General features: G+C 41.7%; 1 pseudogene; it reads left to right on the forward strand.

Moving 5' to 3' along the window:
* The first annotated feature begins 5,069 nt into the window (after positions 1-5,069).
* The window catches only part of LOC121846745, a 171,846-nt pseudogene continuing 162,795 nt past the window's right edge, over positions 5,070-14,120 (forward strand).

Consider the following 14,120-nt stretch of genomic DNA (forward strand, 5'->3'; position numbering starts at 1 on the left):
TAGACACCGCATACTTTGATTATCTCGCAGCGGAGCCATTAACCTCAAGGGGGCGTTGCGATTCCACTCCGTCGTGGACGCTCCCCATTCAAATGAATGACATCAGGCCCAATGCTTACGGTTAATGTGAATGGGGCATTAGTCCTCCATACAGTCATGGCTGTGCACCTCTGTATTCAGGCTTCTCTCCATCCTCAACCTCCGGACAGTTGGCATAATTGAATCAAAACATTGCATGCTAGCCAGCTAACATTATCTAGCCAAAAACTAACCGCCAACCTCAGTCTTGAAAATGTGCTGGATTCAAACTATTCAGACTACAATAATAAGCTAAATCAATAGTTAATTCATAAATGTTTGTAAGGAAAAATGCTATACAAATATTTACAAAATGTACAGGAGCTCTCTGCTTATGCTGCTACTAGGGCACCATGGCAACTATAGTAGTGCACTATAAAGAATAGGGTGCCATTTGGTATATACACACAGTCCTCCCAGAGCCATCCCAGTCCTCCCATGGTCATCCCAGTGCTCCCATGGTCCTCCCATGGTCATCCCATGGTCCTCCCATGGTCCTCCCATGGTCATCCCATGGTCATCCCAGTCCTCCCTTGGTCCTCCCAGTCCTCCCTTGGTCCTCCCATGGTCATCCCAGTCATCCCAGTCCTCCCATGGTCATCCCAGTCATCCCATGGTCATCCCAGTCCTCCCATGGTCATCCCAGTCATCCCAGTCCTCCCATGGTCATCCCAGTCCTCCCATGGACATCCCATGGTCATCCCAGTCATCCCATGGTCATCCCAGTCCTCCCATGGTCATCCCAGTCCTCCCATGGTCATCCCAGTCCTCCCATGGTCATCCCAGTCCTCCAAGGGTCATCCCAGTCCTCCCATGGTCATCCCAGTCCTCCTATGGTCATCCCAGTCAGAGCCAGTAGGATATATAAATGTACTGCCTTCAGGAAGTATTCACATCACTTGACTTTTCCCACATTTTGTTGTTTCAGCCTGAATTTAAAATAGATTAAATTGAAATGTTTTGTCTCTGGCTTACACACATTACCCCATTATGTCAAAGTGGAATTATGTTTTATTTTTATTTTTAATGTTTACAAATTTCTTAAAAATGAAAAGCTGTCTTGAGTCTATAAGTATTCAACCCCTTTGTTATGGCAAGCCTAAATAAGTTGCATGGACTCACTCTGTGAAATAATGTTTTTCATGATTCGTTATTTTTTTTACGAATACCTCATCTCTGTACCCCACACATTCAATTATCTGTAAGGTCCACAGGAGGTTGGTGGCACAGGCTTGTGGTAATGGATGGAGCGAAATACCTGGAATGGTCTCAAATACATGGTTTCCATGGTTTCCAGGCGTTTGATGCCATTCCATTGGCTCCGTTTCAGCCATTATTATGAGCCGTCCTCCACTGGTAAGGTCCCTCAGTCGAGCAGTGAATTTCAAACACATATTCAACCACAAAAACCAGGGAGGTTTTTCAATGCATCGCAAAGAAGGGCACCGATTGGAAAAGGGGTCATAAAAAAATGGAGACATTGAATATCCCTTTGAGCCTGGTGAATTACACTTTATACCCAGTCACTGCAAAGATACAGGCGTCCTTCCTAACTCAGTTGCCGGAGAGAAAGGAAACCGCTCAGGGATTTCGCCATGAGGCCAATGGTGACTTTAAAACAGAGTTTAATAGCTGTGACAGGAGAAAACTGAGGATGGATCAACAACATTGTAGTTACTCCACAATACGAACATAATTGACAGAGTGAAAAGAAGGAAGCCAATGTTACAGTTTTAGTTTAAATTGACTCGGAAATCTATGGCAAGACATACAAATGTCTGTCTAGCAATGATCAACAACCAACTTGACCAAACTTGAAGAATTTAAAAAAGAATAATGTGCCAATATTGTACAATCCAGGTAACCAAAGCTCTTAGAGACGTACCCAGAAAGACACACCGGTGTAATCACTCTTAGAGACGTACCCAGAAAGACACACCGGTGTAATCACTCTTAGAGACGTACCCAGAAAGACACACCGGTGTAATCACTCTTAGAGACGTACCCAGAAAGACTCACCGGTGTAATCACTCTTAGAGACGTACCCAGAAAGACTCACCGGTGTAATCACTCTTAGAGACGTACCCAGAAAGACACACCGGTGTAATCACTCTTAGAGACGTACCCAGAAAGACACACCGGTGTGATCACTGCCAGAAGTGATTTATAACATGTATTGCCTCAGGGGGTTGAATACATAAATCTAATCAATATATATTAGTGTTTTCTTTTCCATATTTCTTTTTTTACAATTGTTATAATTTTTCTTCCACTTTGACATTAGAGTATTTTGTGTAGATAGTTGACAAAAAAAAAAAAATCACAATTAAAATCCATTTTAATCCCACTTGGTCACAAAACAAAATGTGGAGAAAGTCTAGGGGTGTGAATTCTTGCTGAAGGCACTGTATGCTATATACCATTAGGTCCTATACGTATATTAACGTATATACAAGGTTATATATAGGGCTCTGATCACAATGGTTCCTTATTGTGTTCAGATCTGCAGACGTTGTTAAAATGATTAATTACTGTAGTAGATTAAAACCCCTGCATCTTTATTTACCTAGCCTATATGTTATACTTTAGCTATTATAAAAAAATAAACATTTCAACAAATAAACAGTTATTTAAAAACAAATCAAAAAATATGCTAAAAAGTTCTTCAACCAACCCTGATGTGTGTCGAACCGCCATGCGTCAGCGAACAATGTGGTTTCCTTGACGATCAAACATTACTACTATCCGTTTCAACTCAACTTTCTGCATGGTTCCACCATTTTTAAACGGTGCGTGTATATGATGCATGTTGACCCCCCCCACCCCCCCATCCTGACATAGAGAACTGAGGCCGCTGGCTTGTCTTAATACACAGGTTAACAGTGAGTCAATGCGTTACCAAGCTGGTATAACTGTTATAGTCACCATTCAAATGATCTACTCTTAACCTTTTTTTTTTTTTAAATGTATCGTGATATTGAATTTAATCAACAACAACAACAACAAACTAGACTACATGTATCTATTCTAGCCAACTTTGAATATTGTTAATAATCCTGGTGTTCTACTCCTTACTGTGCTCTGTTGCCGTTTTCTGCTACATTGATATTAGTAACACATCTCTCTGGATCCTCTTAACTATGGAACTATATTCCCTATGTGATGCACTACTTTGGAATGCTGGGAGATTCAGCGTCACCTTTAAAAAATGTTTTTTTTTTCAAAGTTCGACCTTTTAATTATTATTATTATTTTTTAAACATATTGACTTTTACTATTCTCTGTTGCCAGGGGGACGGAGAGTTGTGATATGGGTCCGGTGGGGACTCTGGGAAGTAGTGTTCCTAAGGGCCCGGGTCAAAGGTAATGCAATGCATAGGGAACAAGGTACCGTTTGAGACGCAGGCATATAAAATAAAAACCATGTTTATAAAAAGCTTTTGATTTGAACAAGCCCCTTTTATGTAGCTGAGATGTGTTGGCACGATGCCTGCCCCTCAGAGAGACTTTAGCATCAAGTACATTTGGATGTTTACTTTTTAGTGTTTAACTCAAGACTTATTGTACTTCTGTTACCAGAATCATTAATAACTACTTTTTCCATGTAATTCTCCTGAAGCTTTTCGTCCCACTTTAGTGAACAGAGAAACGGTGTACCCCCAGCCCCCTGTAAGAGCTATATAGGATATCAGTATGTAAGAGCTATATAGGATACCTTGACGTAAGTTGACAAGAATTTTCTGCCTAACTCATATGGGTTGTAAAAGAATGAACTACGGTTGGGTTGGAGATTGTTGATGATTGAGTGTGGTGTATTTGAAGGCAATTGAATGCAACTTACAAAGCTTAATAAAATTATATTATTTTAGTATAATTTGCTTTTTTATTATCAGCTTGTGGCTAATATCTGTATTTTTTATTTTTATCGATCTTTTACATTTTTCACAAAGTATAACCAAAAGGGACAATAGACATTGATACAGCAATTCAACTATACACAACAGTAATTATGTCATGTCTATCACCGTCAGGGATTGACCCTGACCTGTGTAGCAGATTCATTTATAATAATACTATGTATCAATGTCATTTAAATGTACAGTAGCTATTCAAAGCAATCCACTGTAGCTAATTCAGTCAGAGAAACAATTGGATGACTGTAATTAGTCTGTAATGGTCTAAGGAAAAGTCAATTACACTTCAAACCACTAATTATAATTTCAGTCTCTACCCTGTTTGATCTCAGTGTGTTTTAGTCTAAGATGTTCTCTTAAGGAGCCTGCCATTATTCCTTAAGGTCCAAGGATCTTGTATGTTGTTTTCAGAGGTAGACTTGACTCTGACAGTCATACTACATCTCAACGTGAATCGATTATCAATTGCGGTACTGTTCTCGAAACATAAAGCCCTTAACTTTCATATCACATTAAAATAATTTCACAAGTGAAAAATATACACTTACTGCACTGTCTTAACCGGCTTTATCACAGTTGCAGCGGACGCGTTTCTGGCGAGCTTCCGTTATTACACACAGGTGTTAGGAGCATGCTAGATAGTTAACGTTCATTAGTACCGGTGGCCTCTAACTTCGGTCTTCTGCAACTCGCTGTAACGTGGAGATATAGGCGCACGGAAGCAAACAGTAACCCTATAAATCCGTGAATCAATTAATCTTTTTTCTTCTTGCTGATATGAAAGATCTGTTTTTTATGCTTTGAAAGCCGTACTGCAACGATACGTGTTAATGTTGAGACCGAGCTTCAGGGCGCTCAACAAAACTCCCCCGTGCAGAAGACGTCTTCATCCGGTGACTCTTATGTGGAATGAAAGTCATGATCAAGGACTGTGTGTGTCAATACCACCTACTGGAAAATGCACTGTCTTTTACTTCATTTTGATCCATCACTATTATTAGATTTAATAAAGTAATACATTCTGAAATTGATAATTACATTTTGATATGGCTTGTTTTTGTTGCATGCAGCTCAGTATGAATAGGGAGATAAACAGTTGATGTGATCTTTATTAAATAATCTATTTATGTTAATTAAAACGGATTGATATAAGACGAAAATGTAGGTTATATATGGATGCATTATAATCATGATAACGGTTGCCTCCATCTCATCTCCGTTATGTCCCGCGGTGATACGGACACAAATCTGTATTTGATCGAGCAGGTTAACGTCGGTCAATTTCTCTACCGACAACCGTACGAACGCTTAACGATTTGGAACGTCCCGGGATCCCCGCTGAAACAACTGCACCGTTGGAGAGATTCATTCATCTGATGCGAGCCAGCGAAGACCAAATTGACGGTTTTCCACGCTGACGTAACAGATATTACAATGCAACAAGAATAGATTTAGTCTTGGTTTCTGAGCGGTTCAATACTGTACAGCGACCAGGGAGGGGGGGGCAGGAAAACAATGATGCACTTCAGGAACATTATCGACCTCGGCGCTACATCATCAACACGATAACCACCTCAATGCAACATCAGTGGTTGGTGGATTTGGGGATTTAATTTCATGTCCAGCGGAACGGACTAGTTGCTGCTTGTGGAAGATCTTCATATTGTATTTTGTTGCAGGAGAGTTGCTGCTGCCCGGTGTCTCTGCTGCCCGGTGTCTCCCTCCTATCCAGAACGTTGTTGTGAATGATCAAACATGGCGACTGTACCAGTATATTGCATCTGCAGATTACCGTACGACGTTACTCAGTTTATGATCGAGTGTGATGCCTGCAAGGACTGGTTTCACGGAAGGTAATTGTTTTAACCTATTGGGGTGATTTCCTGTCCGTTTTGCATTGTATTTAGCTGGGTGTTTTTGTCGTTTGCCAGTTTGTGTTGCACACTGTCCACATCTGAAACAGCACAAGACCGAGGCCGCTTGAAGAAGGCGGAGTTAAATACTCTCCGTTGTGACATTAGCGCAAAAAAAAGACCCATTTTTCTCCCAGCAATGTGGTGATTTTAATATTGAACTGTGTGTTTGGATGATGTACTTTGTATTTCCATAATCATTTCCAAGCTGTATGGCGTGTGGCTCCAGTAGTCATTGTTGTCGCGGAGCAGCGCCCGACCGTAGGACGGAGCGGAGTCTGGAACAGACCGCGGAGAGGCTCCACTTCTCACTCTACATCACGTTCACACGTCCCACCGTTCAAATCTCACCGTACACTCGTCTTTTTAGTTGTCTGTTTTTATTCTTTTTTTATTGCTTGGGTCACGTTGTAAAAACCGTTTTAGAAAAGCACGAGCCCAAACTCTCCTCTGACAATAACCCGCTCCTCTCCAGCCAGGCTTCAATTCCCTTTGATACCCGAATAAACTCAACTCCACCATTTATGATGGAGTTGAGCGGAGACTAGTGTGAGTGGACTGGATTTCAAACGTTACATTAATAGAGTTTATATATATATTTAAAAACCCACGGATTTCAGCACCCAAAGAAAAGCCGACATTTCCACATAATGCCGCTTTTCTCTGAGTGGTGAAAAGCCTGGTTTTTGACAACTTCATTGTATTTGACGTGGGAACTGCGCCCTCACTAGTCGCCGCTCAACTCCGTCTAAACGCTGCGGTTGACTTTAGTCGGCTGGCACATTGATACACGTTGCAGCGTTGCTTTGTTGACTACATTTTTACTGGGAAAAATGTACAAATTACTTGACATCTTCACGTCATGTATTTGAAACCACTGTATTCTCCGATAATAATGGGAGTCTGCCGCGTCTTTTTCCCTCTATTTCGTTGTTGTGATGACGTCCTTTGTACGTTTAATGTCCCAAATACAGGACAACAAACCCTTAATATTGATGGGAATCGGATCATTTTCTATTTCGATCACTTATTGGAAACAGAAAATAGTAAGCAGGCGTTTCAAATCAAAGGAATATATTTACGCGCGGTAACGTTAACCCTTCTGGACAAGGCTGGATACGATGTACCGTGACCCGCTGCCAGCTACAATATACGGGATCACCGGACGAACAGTCGTTTACAACAAATGTATCGCTAAAATCATCGATGCGAGTCGAGCGATGCCTTTTATTATTCGCGTGAATATCAGGAAACTTCGTCGATGCGAGCAATGCAGGTCCACCCGGGGGTCCCGGGGGTCTCGGCTGAGATATTGGGCTTATTTTGGGTGCTGTCTAGCCTGATGATGATGGCACAGTAGCTATTGTCCCTAGCTTGACACTGTTGAATATAGTAGCCTAATAACCCATAACCGTGCCTCTATAATTCACTCTTCATACTAAGGGGTTGCCCGTACAGAACTAGCTAAGTACAGTATTGTGTTAAACTACTATTATACTAGGTAGGCTATTAGTTCATCCCACCATGCCTGGTAGTGTGCATACTTAATAGCTGATAAGTCATCAATGTATTTACATTATTGATTGAACAGGTCTGACATGATGATCCCGTCCCCTTTCCCTGCCTGGCAGTCTGTCTTAGTTATTCACCTGTCTGTCTGTCTGTGTCTGTGTCTGTCTGTCTGTGTCTGTCTGTCTGCTGTTAGTTATTCACCTGTCTGCCTGCCTGTCTGTCTCTGTCTGTCTCTGTCTGTCTCTGTCTGTCTCTGTCTGTCTCTGTCTGTCTCTGTCTGTGTCTGTCTGTCTGCTGTTAGTTATTCACCTGTCTGCCTGCCTGTCTGTCTGTCTGTGTCTGTCTGTCTGCTGTTAGTTATTCACCTGTCTGCCTGTCTGACTGTTAGTTATTCACCTGTCTGCCTGTTAGTTATTCACCTGTCTGCCTGTCTGACTGTTAGTTATTCACCTGTCTGCCTGTCTGACTGTTAGTTATTCACCTGTCTGCCTGTCTGTCTGTTAGTTATTCACCTGTCTGTCTGTTAGTTATTCACCTGTCTGTCTGTCTGTTAGTTATTCACCTGTCTGCCTGTTAGTTATTCACCTGTCTGCCTGTCTGTTGTTAGTTATTCACCTGTCTGCCTGTCTGCTGTTAGTTATTCCCCTGTCTGCCTGTCTGCTGTTAGTTATTCACCTGTCTGTGTCTGCTGTTAGTTATTCACCTGTCTGTCTGTCTGTTAGTTATTCACCTGTCTGTCTGTTAGTTATTCACCTGTCTGTCTGTTAGTTATTTGCCTGTCTGCTGTTAGTTATTCACCTGTCTGCCTGTCTGTTGTTAGTTATTTACCTGTCTGTCTGTCTGTCTGTCAGTTAGTTAGTTAGTTATTCGGGCAGCAGGGTAGCCTAGTGGTTAGAGTGTTGGACTAGTTCGAGTTGAAACCCCCGAGCTGACAAGGTACAAATCTGTCGTTCTGCCCCTTAACCCACTGTTCCTAGGCCGTCATTGAAAATAAGAATTTGTTCTTAATTGACTTGCCTAGTTAAATAAAGGTAACATAAATCAAATTCACCTGTCTGTCTTTCTGCTGTTAGTTATTTACCTGTCACTACTACATGATTTGATGTACTGGGAGGACTGGGACTGTTGGGAGGACTGGGACTGTTGGGAGGACTGGGACTGTTGGGAGGACTGGGACTGTTGGGAGGACTGGGACTGTTGGGAGGACTGGGACTGTTGGGAGGACTGGGACTGTTGACAGTAGAGCAATGTGTTCATAGGAGACACACTAACCTGGTCTGGCCTGCAGCATCAAGCTAAACCAATATGGGCATTTCAGTTTCTCCACTTGATCATATTTCTAGACCAAGATGAGATGTTACTCTGAATTGATGTAAGGTGTGGGTTGCGTTTCCCTTATCAGTTTTACCCGTGGTCGTTTACTCGTCATCGTTTACCCCTGGTCGTTTACCCGTGGTCGTTTACCCGTGGTCGTTTACCCGTGGTCGTTTACCCCTGGCCATTTACCCCTGGCCGTTTACCCCTGGTCGTTTACCCCTGGCCGTTTACCCCTGGCCGTTTACCCCTGGCCATTTACCCCTGGCCGTTTACCCCTGGCCGTTTACTCGTCATCGTTTACCCCTGGTCGTTTACCCCTGGTCGTTTACCCCTGGTCGTTTACCCCCTGGTCGTTTACCCCCTGGTCGTTTACCCCTGGTCGTTTACTCATTTTGTATTGTTTAGTCATATATCAGTAGCGTGTTGCTTGGCTTTTCCCTTGGCCTGCAGTCTACTGTCTGTGTTGTCTGGCTGCTCTCTGTGCATCATAACATAATGAGGTGATTTACAGCTTGTCACTGACTGCATATAAAGCTGAACTAACAGGACGTTTCAGTGGGGAGTGAGACAGGGTGGGGAGTGAGACAGGGTGGGGAGTGAGACAGGGTGGGCAGACAGGGTGGGGAGTGGGGAGAGACAGGGTGGGGAGTGAGACAGGGTGGGCAGAGACAGGGTGGGGAGTGAGACAGGGTGGGGAGAGACAGGGTGGGGAGTGAGACAGGGTGGGGAGTGAGACAGGGTGGGCAGTGAGACAGGGTGGGCAGTGAGACAGGGTGGGCAGTGAGACAGGGTAGGTTGATGCCTGCTGAGTCTGGCGGCTCTCAGTAACATCATACGTTCTATCACAATGAATAACGCTGTTATTTACGTGTATTACAGGTTATTGCTGCAAATTAAACAGACCAGCCTATATGAACCCCCGAGGCCTATCCGATCTGACATGTTACTGATGTTGTAATTGGTGTGTGAATGAGGTCTAATAAGATGATCACCCTGGTCTCCCGTGGGGGGCGCGGGGCGGGGGGATTAAACAACGTCTTGACCATTAGACCAAGATGATAATGTCGTATGGCTTTGTGGGGACACAGATTTTGAAGTCGCAGGTGGGGCTACATCATCATGAGTAACCGTGACCGACTCGTGTCCACTACACCAAGTGAATAAATATACACAAAGGGCCTTCAGAGAGAATATCTGTGTCAGACCTGTTTACTCCCATTTGTCAGTTAAAATTATTAGTCAGATGTCTCAGAAAATGCAGTTTTATAATATTTACAGGCTTAGTTGTTACAGCCTGAAAATATATAGAAATGTCTCATTTACACAAGTATTCACACCACTGAGTCAATACATGTTAGAATCACCTCTGGCAGCGATTACAGCTGGGAGTCTTTCTGGGTAAGTCTCTAAGAGCTTTCCACACCTGGATTGTACAATATTTGCACATTGTTATTTTTTCAAATTCTTCAAGTTAGGTCAAAACTGTAACTAGGTCACTCAGGAACATTCACTGTCATCTTGGTAAGCAACTCCAGTGTAGATTTGGCCTTGTGTTTTAAGTTATTGTCCAGCTGAAAGGTGAATTTGTCTCCCGGTGTTGGTTGGAAAGCAGACCGAACCAGGTTTTCCTCTAGGAATTTGCCTGTGCTTAGCTCTATGTCGTTTCTTTTTATCCTTAACAACTCCCTAGCCCTTGCCGATGACAAGCATACCCATAACAGCCACCGCCATGCATGAAAATATGAAGAGTGGTACTCGGTGTTGTGTTTGCCCCAAACATAACGCTTTGTATTCAGGACATAAAGTTAACTTCTTGCCCCCATTTTATGCAGTTTTACTTTAGTGTCTTATTGCAAACAGGATTAATGTTTTGGAATATTTGTATTCTGTACAGGCATCCATCTTTTCACTCTGTCATTTAGGTTAATATTGTGGAGTAACTCAGTTTTCTTCTATCACAACCATTAGCCTCATGGTGAAATCCCTGAGCGGTTTAATTAAGTGTAATTAATATCTTCACCATGCTCAAAAAAATATTCAATGTCTTCTTTTTAAATATAATTTTACCCATCTACCAATAGGTGCCCTTCTTTGCGTATCATTGGAAAACCTCCCTGGTCTTTGTGGTTGAATCTGTTAGAAATTCCACATGGACAGATGGGTGTCCTTGTTTATCATTATCAGAGTCTATTTAAAACAGGTATTGATTTCTATGCTGATGCCCTCTTATCTGTGTTCAATCTGTCTTCATGTAGCCTAGTATTTTTCTGTGTTCCAGCTGTGTTCATGTAGCCAAGTATATCTGTGTATTTCAGATGTGTTGGATCAAATAAAATGTTTTGTCACATGCTTTGTAAACAGAAGATCTAACTTAGACTAACAGTGAAATACTTACGGCTCCTTCCCAACAATGCAGAGAGAGAACATTTTTTTATAATAGAGAAATAATAACACAAGGAATAAATTCACAACGAGTAATGATAACTTGGCTATATACACAGGTTACCAGTACCGAGGCGATATGCAGGGGTAGGAAGTACAGTCAGCTCCAGAAGTATTGGGATCATGACATGTTGTTGTTGTTTTGGCTCTGTACTCCAGCACTTTGGATTTTAAATGATACAATGTCTATGAGGTTAAAGTGCAGATTGTCAGCTTTAATATGATATATGGGTATTTTCACTCATATCGGATGAACCGTTTAGAAATGACAAATGTCCCAAAAAACTAAAATTACCTGTGATTACCTGTAATGTCTGTGACAGTCATTCGTTTATTGGACAAAAATGCTCATGTTAAATCCATCCATGATTATCATGACGCTTCACTTGTGTGTCCCAATCATCAGATTACTTTCGCTTTGGTCTTCCAACAACATGCGGGAGGAAACAGTGCAATAGCCGCTGAATCAGGAATTCCCCAGGGTAGTTGTTTTAGGCCCTTTGCTTTTTTTTTTTTTTTTTTTTTTTTTACTAACGACATACCACTGACTTTGTGTAAAGCCAGAGTTTCTATGTATGCGGATGACTCAACACTATACATGTCAGCTACTACAGCGACTGAAATGACTGCAACACTTAACAAAGAGCAGCAGTTTCAGAGTGGGTGGCAAGGAATAAGTTAGCCCTAAAATACTTAAAGCATTGTATTTGGGACAAAACATTTACTAAACCCTAAACCTCAACTAAATCTTGTAATAAATAATGTGGAAATTGAGCAAGTTGAGATGACTAAACTGTTTGGAGTAACCCTGGGTTGTAGAACTGTCAGGGTAAAAACATGATACAACAGTAGCTAAGATGGGGAGAAGTCTGTCCATCATAAAGCAATGTTATACCTTCTTAACCTCTCTAGGGTACGTGGGACGTCCACCTGACCAACATCCAGTGAAAGTGCAGGGCGCCAAATTCAAACTACAGAAATCTCATAATTAAAATTCCTCAAACATATATGTATTATACACATTTTTAAAGATAAACTTGTTGTTAATCCCACCAGTGTCCAATTTCAAAAAGGCTTTACGACAAAGCATACCATGCGATTATGTTAGGTCACTACCTAGTCACAAAAAAGACAGCCATTTTTCCAGCCAAAGAGAGGAGTCACAAAAAGAATAGAGAGAAAATGAATTACTAACCTTTGATGATCTTCATCAGATGGTACTCATAGGACTTCATGTTACACAATATGTGTGTTTTGTTCGATAAAGTTAATATTTATATCCAAAAATCTCTGTTTACATTGGCACGTTATGTTTTGCCTCCAAAACATCCGGTGAAAGTGCAGAGAGCCACGTCAATTTACAGAAATACTCATCATAAATGTTGATGAAAATACAAGTGTTATGCATGGAATTAAAGATAGACTTCTCCTTAATGCAACCGCTGTGTCAGATTTCAAATATGCTTTATGGAAAAAGCAAACCATGCAATAATCTGAGTACAGCGCTCAGAGACCAAAACAAGCAATACAGATACCCGCCATGTTATGGAGTCAACAGTAGTCAGAAATAGCATTATAAATATTCACTTACTTTGGATGATCAGAATGCACTCCCAGGAATCCCAGTTCCACAATAAATGTTAGTTTTGTTCGATAAAGTCCATCATTTATGTCCAAATACCTCCTTTTTGTTTGCGCATTTAGTCCAGTAATCCAAATGCACAGGCACTAGGTCCAGACAAAGTCAAAAAAGTTATATTACAGTTCGTAGAAACATGTCAAACGATGGATATAATCAATCTTTAGGATGTTTTTATCATAAATCTTCAATAATGTTTCAACCGGAGAATTCCTTTGTCCTTAGAAATGAAAGGGAACTGAGCTAACTCTCACAGGCGCGCGCCTGACTGAGCACATGGCCTTCTGGCAGACCCATGGCTCAATCAGCTCTCATTCTCTCCCACTTCACAGTAGAATCCTGAAACAAGGTTCTAAAGACTGTTGACATCTAGTGGAAGCCTTAGGAAGTGCAATATGACCCCACAGACACTGTATATTGGATAGACGAAGACTTGAAAACCTACAAACCTCAGATTTCCCACATCCTGGTTGGATTTTTCTCAGGTTTTTGCCTGCCATATTAGTTCTGTTATACTCAGACATCATTCAAACAGTTTTAGAAACTTCTGTGTTTTCTATCCAAATCTATTAAAAATGCATATCCTAGCTTCTGGTCCTGATTAGCAGGCAGTTTACTCTGGGCACGCTATTCATCCGGATGTGAAAACACTGCCCCCTACCGCAAAGAATTTAACAACACGTTGTCCTACAGGCCTTAGTTTTGTCGCACTAATGTTCAGTAGTGTGGTCAGGTGCCTGGTTCAGAACAGGGCAACACGACTGGTCCTTGGATGTACACGGAGCGCTAAATTTAATAATATGCATGTCAATCTCTCCTGGCTCAAAGTGGAGGAGAGATTGACGTCATCACAACTTGTATTTATGAGAAGTATTGACATGTTGAATGCACCAAGCTGTCGTTCTAAACTACTGGCGCACAGCTCAGACACCCATGCATACCCCACAAGACATGTCACAAGAGGTCCCTTCACAGTCCCCAAGTCCAGAACAGACTATGGGAGGTGCACAGTACTACATAGAGCCATGACTACATGGAACTCTATTCTACAGTACTACATAGAGCCATGACTACATGGAACTCTATTCCACAGTACTACATAGAGACATGACTACATGGAACTTTATTCCACTACAAGTAACTGATGCAGCAGTAGAATCAGATTTTAAAAAACAGATGAAAAACACCTTATGGAACAGCGGGGACTGTGAAGCAACACAAACATAGACACATGCATACACACACGATAACATACGCACTATACATATACATGTATTTAGTACTGTAGATATGTGGTAGTGGTGG

Source organism: Oncorhynchus tshawytscha, linkage group LG07 (assembly GCF_018296145.1).
Source record: "Oncorhynchus tshawytscha isolate Ot180627B linkage group LG07, Otsh_v2.0, whole genome shotgun sequence".
NCBI lineage: Eukaryota > Metazoa > Chordata > Actinopteri > Salmoniformes > Salmonidae > Oncorhynchus > Oncorhynchus tshawytscha.